Source organism: Copadichromis virginalis, linkage group LG4 (assembly GCF_057382275.1).
Source record: "Copadichromis virginalis isolate Kocher_CV1m ecotype Utaka linkage group LG4, C_Virginalis_male_GT1.1, whole genome shotgun sequence".
Lineage (NCBI taxonomy): Eukaryota > Metazoa > Chordata > Actinopteri > Cichliformes > Cichlidae > Copadichromis > Copadichromis virginalis.
The window spans coordinates 17682419-17695579 of NC_140621.1; the positions used below are offsets into that span (position 1 = coordinate 17682419).

Here is a 13161-nt window from a genome sequence, read left to right on the forward strand (position 1 = left end):
TTATGATAAATGCTAGAGCCTGTAGGGTGCACGTATAGAACATGCTTTATTCAAACATTCATTCCTAAGCCAAAATGTGTCTCATTAGTAGATGGCCTCTGCCTTTCGAAAATCTTCTGGGCAAGGAGATTAAAAACTCACCTATTATTAAAACATAACTGACATGTTGTATAAATTTTCCCAGTGACATGAAGTAATCAGAGGAGTTTAATTGTGATAAGACGCTGGCTGCTAGAATTACAGTGATTAGAAAAGACCAAGACCAAGAATTCATTCATTAGTTATCTACACAGAGGTTTCATTGCTGCTCAATGTGGGGGTTTTTGTTGATTCTTTTTTTTTTTTGCTCTAGTACAGTGTAAAAGTCACTATGTAGACTTCAACAAGGAAGATATTTTCCATCTTATTTTAAAATCATTTTTATTCTAATTTCTGTTAATACACTTGCTAGTCCAATATTTCAATTTATAGGAAAACTCTGACACTCATTACAACACCTAACAATTGCATATTAAGTGCCTTTTTGATTTTTCTGTTTTCTGTTTTTTTTTTCATGTACCTGACAGAAATGAGTATATTATGAAAACAGTTGTTCAGCATATGCATTGCAAACACAATGTACACACTCATTTCAGCTCAGTCCGTGCAGTGAGGAGGAGCCAATGCAAAACTGAGGTGTCTTTCACTTCTACTTATCTGCCTGTAGAGACGATGACAGATCAGTGGACTCACAGTTTGAATGATGGACTGCAGGACAGGGTTGCTGCTTTTAACTCTCTGCTGGGCAGGTCAAGAACTTTTTTGTGTTAATACAGTCAGAACTTTCGAAGCCTGTCTTAAAAGATTATTGTCTTTTTGATTTTACAGGTGTTGATGGTCAGACTCTGACTGAGTCTGAATCAGTGATTAAAAGGCCTGGAGAATCCCACACACTGACCTGTACAGCCTCTGGATTCACATTCAGCAGCACCTGGATGGCCTGGGTCAGACAAGCTCCTGGAAAAGGACTGGAGTGGATTGCAAGCCATTATGACAGTAGCAACATCTACTATTCTCAGTCATTTCGAGGCCGGTTCACCATCTCCAGAGACAACAGCAAACAGCAGGTGTATCTGCAGATGAACAGTCTGAAGACTGAAGACTCTGTTGTTTATTACTGTGCTCGAGACTCACATTGACAGGAAGTAGTTAAACAGCTGTACAAAATCCTCCCAAGTGCATGTTAAATTAAAAAGAAAAGAAGAGTGTCCTAATAAGCAGTATATAAAAATAGACTGACTGTCACAATATGCTTATTGCTTATTGCTAACTGCTGTAAATGATTTGTTGGCCTATAATATGTGAAATATATGTCAAATGTATTCGTCATATATGATATCAAGTCTTCTTAAGCCACAAAAAATATTCCTGTCACAAGGAAGTCGCTGCAATTTTTTACCATGCAAAGTGACTTTCAAATCTCCTGTATTTATCGAGTTAAAAAGACTCATTGACATTAAAAATTTCTAATCAAAGAAATACATTTACAGTACTATGCAAAGTCTTGAGTCACCTCTTTCCAGGGAGTCAGACTTTCTTGTATTTTTTAAAGTGCTCTTTAGCAATAGTTTTCCAGTCTTTCTTAAGGTGGTTCTTTACCTAACCATTTCCAGATGATTTTCTTTGGGTTTTTTTTGGTTCAGCCAATTATCATTCACCACTTATCAAAAGCATCCTCCCACACGGGAGCCAGTTTTCTGTCTATAGATAAACAGACTATCAACAATTAGTTACAAACCAATTTTAAATGGTTTATATATATACAGTTTGTACTGTATGTAGTATATGCTGTTAAGTGCCAGGAGAATTGCCATTATTTACAGATTGTGGACACCAAACAACCTCTAGCAAGAAGATGACACAACACAGAAGGGCTAACTCGGCAGGCCAGCCTATTTACACCTACAGGCCGGTGGTCACTCTTTCAGTGATGAGGATGCACACATCCTGGACAAGAAGGAACACTGGTTTGAGCGGGGAGTCAGGGAAGCCATTTATGTAAAAACATGAAAGATCATCTATGCAATCCCAGCATCTTACAATGCTGTGATTCAAGCCACTCCCCAACTCTTTGTGATCAGCGTTAATGACAATTTGTTAATAAACATGGAATTAACCTCTCAGCCCATTGTTGATAAGTGGTGCTAGTTTCAGTCATTGTGCAAATGCACTGTTTACAAGGTTGGGAAAACCTGCACTCAGCTGAGACTAAAGAAGTCACTTGGACGAGTTCCCCCCATTGAAAACACAACATCCAGACTAACAGAATTAACTTTTTAGGGTTTTAGACACTTTCTTACTACCAGTCTGTTGCATAAACACATTATTTGTGCAATTTCATTAGTTAAATCTTTGAAAAATGCAAAAAATAACAGCTTGACAGGTATGAAGTAGTATTTTTGCAACATTTTTCCTAAACAGCTATTAGCTGTTCACACTTAAAATTGTACAAATTTTGTAAATGTGGGAATAAAACGTGTTATTTTTTTGGAATTTGAATTCACGTGAATTTGAGTAAAAGCTTTTTAATGATTAATCACTTCTCCTACTTCTGTTCTCCTACTTTGTAGGTGGAGTCAATGCAAATGTTTAGATGTCTTCACCTCTACTTATCTGCCTGCTGAAAATGAACAGACAGAGTTAAACAAGATGGGCTGTAGGACAGTATTGCTACTTTTGACTGTCTGCTGTGCAGGTAGAACTCAAAAACTAATTACATGTTCTCATGATATTCTAGCTTAAAAATAAATTATTTTTTATTGTCCTGTTTATTTCTGTTGACAGGTGTTGATGGTCAGACTCTGACACAATCTGAACCTGCAGTTAAAAGACCAGGAGATTCCCACACACTGACCTGTACAGGCTCTGGATTCACATTCAGCAGCTATGATATGAACTGGATCAGACAGGCTCCTGGAAAAGGACTGGAGTGGATTGCTCACATCTGGGGCAGTGGTAGCACTACTTACTACTCTCAGTCAGTCCAAGGCCGTTTTACAATCTCCAGAGACAACAGCAGGCAGCAGCTGTATCTGCAGATGAACAGTCTGAAGACTCTGCTGTTTATTATTGTGCTCGACAACCACAGTGACTCAAGTTCTTTGAGCAGCTGTACAAAATCCAATACTATCTCCTGATTACTACAGGTTTCTTGCACGATTATTGTCCTTATTTTGAGTCGTTCATATGGTTCAGTTTAACTTTTTATTTGTACTACCTGTTATATGTAAGCCGTGTGCTGGCAAGAGAGGACCCAAAGTGCAGGCTCATGGAAGTGGAAGGTAAACTCAGACTGACATTTATTGTAAAACACAACAAAAAAACAAAACAGAAAACTACAAAAACTAAACAGCCTGACAGGCAGAACACACAGCAGGATAAAACAGTAGATCACGACACAGACAAAGGAAAACACAGGGCTTAAATACACAGAGGGAGCAATCAGGGAATGAGAGACAGAAGGGAAACACCTTGGGCAAATCAGGGCTAATGAGACAGGGGAAGCAAAACCTGATACAATAACCTGAGACATAGACTTCCAAGTAAAACAGGAAACATAACACAGAGATGAAGACTTGACAAGGCGATACAGCGGAGACAGAGCAACTAAGTAGCACAGACAGAAACCAGAACTCTAACAAAGAAACCAAAAGACTAGAAAAGATAAATAACATCAAAATCAAAGTTCAATAATAACGTAACTCGTGAAATACTACTGATTTATTTTGTGGTGTTTATTTTATTCATGATGATGTGTTGCGACAAAAATGGTGGAAAAAAGGCAATTAACAATGGACGAGATTCAAACCATCATAACACAAACCATTAGGAGACCTGTACAACAACTACTCAAATAAGCTACCTTATCCATTTGAGAAACATTTATATGTGTTGTAAAGGCCTTTGAAATATGAGTACAACATTTTATGAGACTTCAGCAATTTTGTCATTTCCAAAGACAAAACATACTATATATTAGATATATAACAAGATATTAATATTTTATTATGTTTTTAAATGACACATATAAATTTCATCCAAGATTGCAGTGTTCATACTGAATGATTTTCCAAAACATTCCCAATATGTTTTCATTCAGGGTATCAAATATTGTCACATAAATACTGTCAAACACTGGAATAGGACAAAAACAATCTGATCTCAGTGATTTGAATTAAGGTTGTTGTCATGTGGTAACATTACAATGAATAAAGGCATGTAAAATACAGCATAGAAAAGAATACGCTAATTAGCCTGGACTCGTATGTGTGGAGTTTGCATGATCTCCCAGTGCCAGCATGGGTTCTGCTGCAGTATTCCAGGATTGGGATAATTGATAATGTGTGTGTTAGTGACTTGTACAGGTTGTACCTTGTGTGTGACTGCATCACTAAGAGTACAGAAAACCTGACATCAGTTCAGATTCACACTACTAAACACAATAGAAATGTCTTCCTAAAGTTAGAGCTTGTCTTAAAAGACAAAGTTATTTTCAGTTTTACAGGTGTTTTACAGAAATTGTCTTTTCTGAAGATATGTGGGAACTTTATTTGATTACAATTTATTCTTAATCTGCATCTGATTCTTCCAGCAGCACAGTGAATTGCAGCATGAATACACTGCTGTGTATTACTGTACCAGGTAAACACAGTCAGAAAACCAACAGATGTGTACAAAAACCTTTCAGAGTCTAAACAGTCTGGTCAATGAGAACACCACGGCAGTAGGAGCTTTCTTATTGCTGATGCGTTCAAGACAGGTTTGCTCTTAATGAGATGAGCTATATAGTTTGCACTGATATGATAAATACTAATATTATTTATACTAATACTAATAATATTTAATGATACTGATACTGCTGTCAATTGGCTTTTTTAGATTAGCAGTGAATCCAAAAGTTTGTGTTTTCATCATTTGAGTGGTCTATATTACTTTCTCAAGGCACTTTTCTTTATTTAGTTTTGCTTATTTTCCTTTAAGTAAAAAAGAAAAAAAGTTAAACACAGGCTTTACTCAGTGCTTTGAAATCTTTTTTGCTTGAGACATCACGCAACGTGTTGTACTTGCTGTTGAATGTTTTAGCCATTTACATGATGGAAGAATTTTATATTTATGCAATTGTGAATAAAGAACAAAGCATTAATAAAGGATTAGACTGTTAGTTTTCTAATCTTTTTTAAAAAGTCTAACGATGTCCAGGCAATGTTTAAGAAGCACCTGAAACTGCCATGTTTGCTTTGATATAAGAAACAAAAGCTTTTATGTCAGGTGTCTACACAGTCTCTTTACTTTTGTACCTATTTTTATGGAAACCAATACTTGGACGTTCACAGTCTAGTGTGTCTCTGGCAATTCTTGTGACTTGTTCTTATTCCCTGAGCTATATCCTGCATTCTTGTTTGACCTAATGTCATCATGAAGGTGATCATGTAAGCATCACACGTAATAAACCACCGTGGTGGCATAATTAATTTGTTTGTCTTATGTGGGAATCATTTGGGGCTCACTCCTCAGATGGTGAAGGAGCGAAAGAATGATGCAGAAATACTGACAGTTTGAAATAATTTCTCCACATCTTTCTAGAAATTCATGCTGTTAAATTCTTGAAGAAAAAGCATTGCAAGTAACTGTAAATAGAATCACTTTAAATCTGGTTCAGGATTTAAAGACTATTATATATTTGATAGGGAGAAGCTCACATTTTAGCTTCAGTTTACCCTATTGATGCAAAGTAGCAAAAAAAAAGAAGGATCTGAAATTTGCAAGAACATCAGTGCTCTTTTTTTAGAATTAATGAGAGTGAAAATGAGAAGCCAAGTTAAAAAAACACAAGAGAAAATGTATCACATAAAAAAATAACAAAAAAAATACAGAACATACACATATTTCCAATTTTTCACCAGTCACTGAATCTTCACATTGAATTTTTCAAATGTAAATGCAAAGCCCCTTTATTTAAATGACCACCACGAACTTCCTCATAATTAAGCCTGTGACTGCTCCAGTGAGACTGCAGAGATGAGTTCAGCTTCATCATCAACCATGTTCTCAGTGGCTCTGATCCTGCTGCTGGCTGCTGCATCCTGTGAGAAGATTTCTTGAATTCACAAAACTAAATACAATAGAAATGCTAAACAGTTAAATGAATAATGGTTTAAATGCTGATTTCTGTCTCCACAGGTGTGTACGGTATTGATCTCATCCAGGCAGATTCAGTGATTGTGCAGCCTGGACAGTCTTTGACCATCACCTGTCGAGTCTCTGGTTATTCTTTAACTTCTAGCAGCTATGCAACAAACTGGATCAGACAGCGGGATGGAAAACAAATGGATTGGATTTTTACCATGTGGTATGATGGGAGCACAAGCAAAAATGATGCTTTAAAGAACAAGTTCAGCATGAGCAGAGACACTTCTGCTCAAACAGTGACAATAACAGGACAGAATCTGCAGCCTGAGGACACAGCTGTTTATTACTGTGCACGTATGCACACAGTGATACACACCACTGACAGACCTGCACAAATAATCAAAAGGCAGCAACAAAAAACAATACAATGTTCTGTAAATATGGATATTAATAGTGAACCTCTTCCTACTGAACCACACATAAATCTATAAATGTAACCAGCAGTGTGTGGTAGCATTTACAAAAAAAGCAAGGAGAGTCAACAAGCTCCCACCTCACAATACCACTCCAAAAACGAAACACAAAATAAATACATACATAAATAAAATAAAAATAAAAATAAAAATAACTAACAAGATGAACTGGGTCACATTCTGCACATTCCTCCTGGTTGTAGAATCATTGTAACAACTGCAAGTGGTGGATGATTTTTTTTTATCATTCATTTAGTAAAACGAACAATAAAATGCTATGAAAACATGTCACTACGAGTTTTTAAACTAGAGAAAAACATCCTTCCTCAGTCTTATATGGACCACTGTTACTGCTGCAGACGTTTATGAGGCAGAGAGAGCACCCAGGCACAGACAACACAGGAAAATAGGAACTGGTGTAACAAAAGGCGAGCTGCTTATTGGGCAGAACTTTGAAGTACAAATTAAGAAAAACCAAAATGCAATAACTAACCTAAACTGGGAAAACATTAAAGAACATGGCACGTGAGAGACACAAGGGGTGAAGAACAGGCAACCTAACAAGGGATAAGGTGGAAACTCACACAATATATATACACACAAGGGGGATTAGGGAGAGTGGTGACACATGGGAGCACAGGAGGGATAAATCAGGCATAACAATACAGGGGAAGAAAAACTGAACATGGACACACAAGTGTCACAATTCAGGGGCTGCATTTGAAGGCCGATTACATCACAGCCAGGCGACGAAGGCTCTCCCAATTCTTAGGCTGCTCCAAATGCGGCTGACAAATGCGTCGTTCATTTCCCCAGATTTACAGGATGGGTCAGGTGTAGAATTCATAGCGCAGCCCAGCCAATTCCAGTTTCCAACAATGGTGGCAGCTATTTAGTTTTAATATTACTCTTATTACTCTTTCTGGGTGTTATGGCCCGTCTAGGCGCGGCCAGACCACAACATAAAGGGTGATCCATCCCCGTCCAACCCCAAGCAGCACGTCAGACACTTACTATTTTGTGACAGTGATTTATTTACAATAGGTGCGGTTAAACAAAGGAAGGGAGCATATCATAGCTTCAGGGTGAACCCAAGGCCAAAACAACAAACAAAAGCAGCCTATCTCAAAAATAAACGAAACTTACCTACTCAAAGGAACTAAACAAAACGACAATCACTTTCCTCCCTACCTAACAAAAACAGGAGAAAACTGATCAACCAAAAAGGCGGTCCACCCCTACATGCTCTTACATTACATAATACGTCGATACAGTGACCGGTCTGCCGGCTGGGTTGGGCCGAGGATGAATGACTGGGCAGTCCCTGGCGGGCTCTTCTTATCCGCTGTCTCCCCGTCCTCAGCCAATCGGTGTGAGCCATCCACCCTGGATGCACCAATCCCGGAGGAGCACCTAGACACTCAAATCCACACACAATTACGGTCACAGTCGTAACACCCCCTTACCCAAGAATTAACATTAACCCCAAAATGTTTAATTCAAGGAGACAGTGCTCTAGACAGGGTGTCAGCCAATACGTTATCCTTCCCTTTCTTGTAACTGATCTCCAAGTTAAAATCTTGCAACAACAAGGACCAGCGCATAAGTCTTTGATTGGAGTTGCACATTTGGGAAAGGAACACCAGTGGGTTGTGATCGGTAAACACCTGCACAGGCAGCACACTTGACCCAGCATAGACCTCAAAGTGCTGTAACGCAAGGAGTAAAGCAAGGGCCTCTTTTTCAATGGTGCTATAATGGGTCTGGCGTCTGTTAAACTTTCTTGAAAAGTAGCAGACAGGATGATCTACGCCGTGATCATCTTCCTGTAACAGAACAGCGCCTGCGCCACACGAGCTGGCGTCAACGTCTAGTTTAAAAGGGCGCTCAAAATTCGGCGCAGCTAGCACTGGTGCACTGCACAACAATGCTTTGGCAGATTCGAATGCCACCTGACATGCTGGAGACCAAATAAAAGGTTTTAAGGGGCTAACAAGATCAGTTAGGGGACTAACCACATCAGAAAAATTTCTGCAAAACCCTCGATAAAACCCGGCCATTCCTAAAAAACGACGCAGTGCTCTTTTTGTCTGCGGGACAGGAAAATCAACAATGGCCTGTACTTTCGCAGCAACAGGGCGCACTTGCCCCTGTCCGACCTGTTTCCCTAGACAAGTAATGGTGGCTTTACCAAACTCACACTTAGAGAGGTTTAGGGTGAGAGAAGATTCACAAAAACGTCTGAACACCTCAGAGAGCGTTTCCAGATGTTCTGACCATGTTGGAGAATAAATGACAATGTCATCCAAGTATGCCTCACAGTTTCCCACTCCAAACAATACCTTCTGCATTAGACGTTGAAATGTTGCGGGTGCGTTTCGCAACCCAAAGGGCATTACCGTGTATTGGAGGAAATGATCTGGAGTTACAAACGCGGAGACTTCAGAAGCTCTGGGGGTTAACGGGACTTGCCAATATCCTTTTAACAGGTCTAATTTAGTGACGTATGTAGCTGAGCCGACACGATCAATGCAGTCCTCCATTCTGGGGAGAGGGAAAGAATCCGGTTTTGTGACAGCATTAACCTTTCTGAAATCGGTACAGAAACGTGGGGTGTCATCTGGTTTAGGCACCAAAATACAGGGTGAACTCCACGCACTGTTACTGGGCTCAGCTAACCCATGTTTAACCAGGTATTCGACTTCCTGTTGCATTAAATTCCGCTTGGTTGGATTTACTCGATAAGCATGTTGCTTTATTGGCTTATCAACTTCCACAACGATATCATGAGAGAGCACAGACGCCTGCCGCGGATGGTCAGAGAAAAGCAGCAAATTAGCTTCAATCAGATCAAGGATATCTTTGCGGGCGGAATCTGACAGATGCGACAGGAAAGAGTCTAAGTTTTCTAACGCTTCTGAGTTTCGCAAACGGGCCAACGGCATACAACTGCTCTTGTCAGCCAAGTCATCATCTTGCAAAACATACAATGGGGGTGCCGAACACACAGAGACAGGCGTTATGGGTGTGGTTTTGTCAGCTGCCACGTCCTCTCTAGAAACATAGCGTTTAAGCATGTTTAAGCATGTTTCTCGCGCAAACTCAACAAAAGTCTGGTTAGCAGCTTTATTAAGAATCCTAAATTTCTGGCGATATGCTTCAGGGACAAGTTCATACGCCTGCAGCACAGTTTTCTTAAGAGTTTCATAGTCTAAACTCTGCTCCATAGACAGGCTTGAACACACCTCTTGGGCTTTCCCCACAAGCTTACATTGGAGTAGGAGGGACCAAAACTCCTTCGGCCACTTCAAAGCAGCAGCTATGCGCTCAAATGCACTAAAATAGGAGTCCACCTCAGACTCGCGAAACGGGGGAACCAACTTGATGTGTTTACTTATGTCAAACCCAGCAGAAGAAGCACTTGTGCTTGACAACGTTGGGGAAACACCCGCTGAGCCCCCTTCGAGCTCAAGAGCCCTGATACGGAGATGCATAGCCTGCACTTCCAGCTGCCTGTTGCGGGTCTCCACCTCCTTTATGCGGAGCGTGAGGCGCAGATCCTCAGTGGACGTACCTTCACCGGATTCAAAAATCCGATCAGCCTCCGTGCCAGCAGCAGACGCATCAACTGCGTCAGCAGCCGCTTCAAATGCAGTGTCATCTGTGCCCGTCACTGGCTTGTTTTCCGCATCATCTCCCCGTGGTAGAAGCACACCTTTTTCCACTAGCCTTTCAGCCAGGGCATCCTTCAACTCTGCCTTGCGAGCACTGTAAGACACTTCCACATCGTAAGAGTTAGCCACAATGAGCAGGTCCGCTTTCTTACACTTGTCAATTTTTTCCCATGAAGGTGCTCCCACAAAACCGTCCAGCGAAAACTCCATACTCACACACACACACCCCCACACAAAAACAAAACCGCCAACCAGAAAAAAAAAACACGCCAACCCCACAAACCAACAAGCGAGAAAAGAAACGGAACGAGCCCCCAATTATGTTATGGCCCGTCTAGGCGCGGCCAGACCACAACATAAAGGGTGATCCATCCCCGTCCAACCCCAAGCAGCACGTCAGACACTTACTATTTTGTGACAGTGATTTATTTACAATAGGTGCGGTTAAACAAAGGAAGGGAGCATATCATAGCTTCAGGGTGAACCCAAGGCCAAAACAACAAACAAAAGCAGCCTATCTCAAAAATAAACGAAACTTACCTACTCAAAGGAACTAAACAAAACGACAATCACTTTCCTCCCTACCTAACAAAAACAGGAGAAAACTGATCAACCAAAAAGGCGGTCCACCCCTACATGCTCTTACATTACATAATACGTCGATACAGTGACCGGTCTGCCGGCTGGGTTGGGCCGAGGATGAATGACTGGGCAGTCCCTGGCGGGCTCTTCTTATCCGCTGTCTCCCCGTCCTCAGCCAATCGGTGTGAGCCATCCACCCTGGATGCACCAATCCCGGAGGAGCACCTAGACACTCAAATCCACACACAATTACGGTCACAGTCGTAACACTGGGTTACACAATAAACTTTTAACATATTTTCAGGCAAGAATGTAGCTGTGTAGACTTCAAATATCTGCTCAGTTTATCAAGACTTCACATATTTGCAAAAGTGCTCCGACGTTTTCGGAGACGTCGGTTACGCATCAGCTCATAGCTGACTGAGTGGTCAAGGCTCACTAGAGCCAACGAGGACACCGGACAGCTGGTGATGCAAATCTGAAGTCTAGATTGTCCCATTTCACAACCTCGCACTTCCAGCCTTCTTGGTCTTCGAAGGACCCGGCCCACGTAGACTACGAAGGCCAGGTCCTCCAAAGGATGCAGCCTCTAAATTGGGACATAGCTCAGGAGGACAATAGATTGTCAGAATAAAACAGGAAATACGAGAAATACACACTAAGACACACACTGACCAAACACAGGGAACAGACGAGGAACACTGAGGGAAGATTACACGAACACAAAGAGTAAAAGAACAAGACTAAATCTGACCAAAGGAATGAATCAACCAATATAACATTAACCATCCTTAGAAACACATTACAAAAAAGTTGAAAATACACTAACTCAAAACACTGGGTCAACAACCAAAGGTTCAGCTTGTTTTAAACACTTTTTATTATTTGTAATCTACCATATTCTATAAAATCATAGGTTTGTAGTATCTGTACTGTGAGCATTACATAAGCTCTGAAACACAGGTCTACATCTTGATTTAAATGCAAAGTAATATATTCCTAAAATTTCACAACTGAATAAAAAGGCTTGAGCATGTGGAATGGTTAACACGGCAATATCTACAGCAGGATTAAAAATGAATGAATCAGTGATTAAAAGGCCTGGAGAATCCCACAGTTTCACTTACCTTATTTACATTATTTATGAAAACAGCTGCGGTTTTAAAAAAAATATATATATAAACTTTTGTAAATGTGTTTTTGAGAAGAAACCTGTGATAACTTTAAAGTTTTGGTAACATGAGATCAGTTGAATAAGTAAAGGTCACTGTTGTGATTTGCCAGTCCTCTCCTACTTTTAGGAAATGCAAATGTTTCATTGTCTTCCATCTCTACTTATCTGGCAGCTTACAGAGTCTGACACAACATTGGGCCGACACAGTTAAACATGGACTATTGCACAGCACTGCTACTTTTAACTGTGTGTTGGGCAGGTGACACTCTTTCTCTGTTTTTATTTATATATTTATTTATTTATTTATTTATTTATTTATTTTCATCAATATACTTTATGTTTATTTTTTAATATGTTCCTGTTTGTGACTGGTTCCAGGTGCAGATTGTCAGACTCTGACAGAATCTGAACCAGCAGTTAAAAGACCAGGAGAATCTCACAGACTGACCTGTACAACATCTGGATTTAACTTTGGAGGCTACAGCATGCACTGGATCAGACAGGCTCCTGGAAAAGGACTGGAGTGGATCGCCTATATCAGATATGACAGTGCTTACATCTACTATTCTCAGTCAGTCCAAGGCCGGTTCACCATCTCCAGAGACAACAGCAAACAGCAGGTGTATCTGCAGATGAACAGTCTGAAGACTGAAGACTCTGCTGTTTATTATTGTGCTCGAGACTCACAGTGAATTAAGTTGTTGGAGCTCCTGTACAATATCCTACACTCCTCATTATGCTTAATTTCTCATGCATCTTTCAGGTATGCTCTCCATTCTTGTCTCCTCTAGTGCCATCATGTAAGTGATGTCATTATCAAAGGTATCCAGAATTAATAAAACATGGCAGTCAGTTAAAACGATCACAAGCAGCTCCTCTATATTTGTGAGGATACTTTCAGGCCTAACCAGACATCCCAGCTATTCAAATGGAAGCTCTAATAGCATTTAAACTATGATGGAAAGCGACCAAATCATTATAACAGTTGTTAGTAAACACAAGATTTCAATATCTTTGTTCAGCTAAAACTGAAGCTTCATTTTATTCTATTGATTATGTTCAAATAGCAAACATGAATGGGAAACATTCT

At 40.2% G+C, this 13161-nt stretch overlaps 1 pseudogene; it reads left to right on the forward strand.

Annotated features, from left to right (window-relative positions):
* The first annotated feature begins 11014 nt into the window (after positions 1–11014).
* LOC146711182 (immunoglobulin heavy variable 3-30-3 pseudogene) lies at positions 11015–12763 on the forward strand (annotated as a pseudogene).
* The last annotated feature ends 398 nt before the right edge of the window (positions 12764–13161 follow it).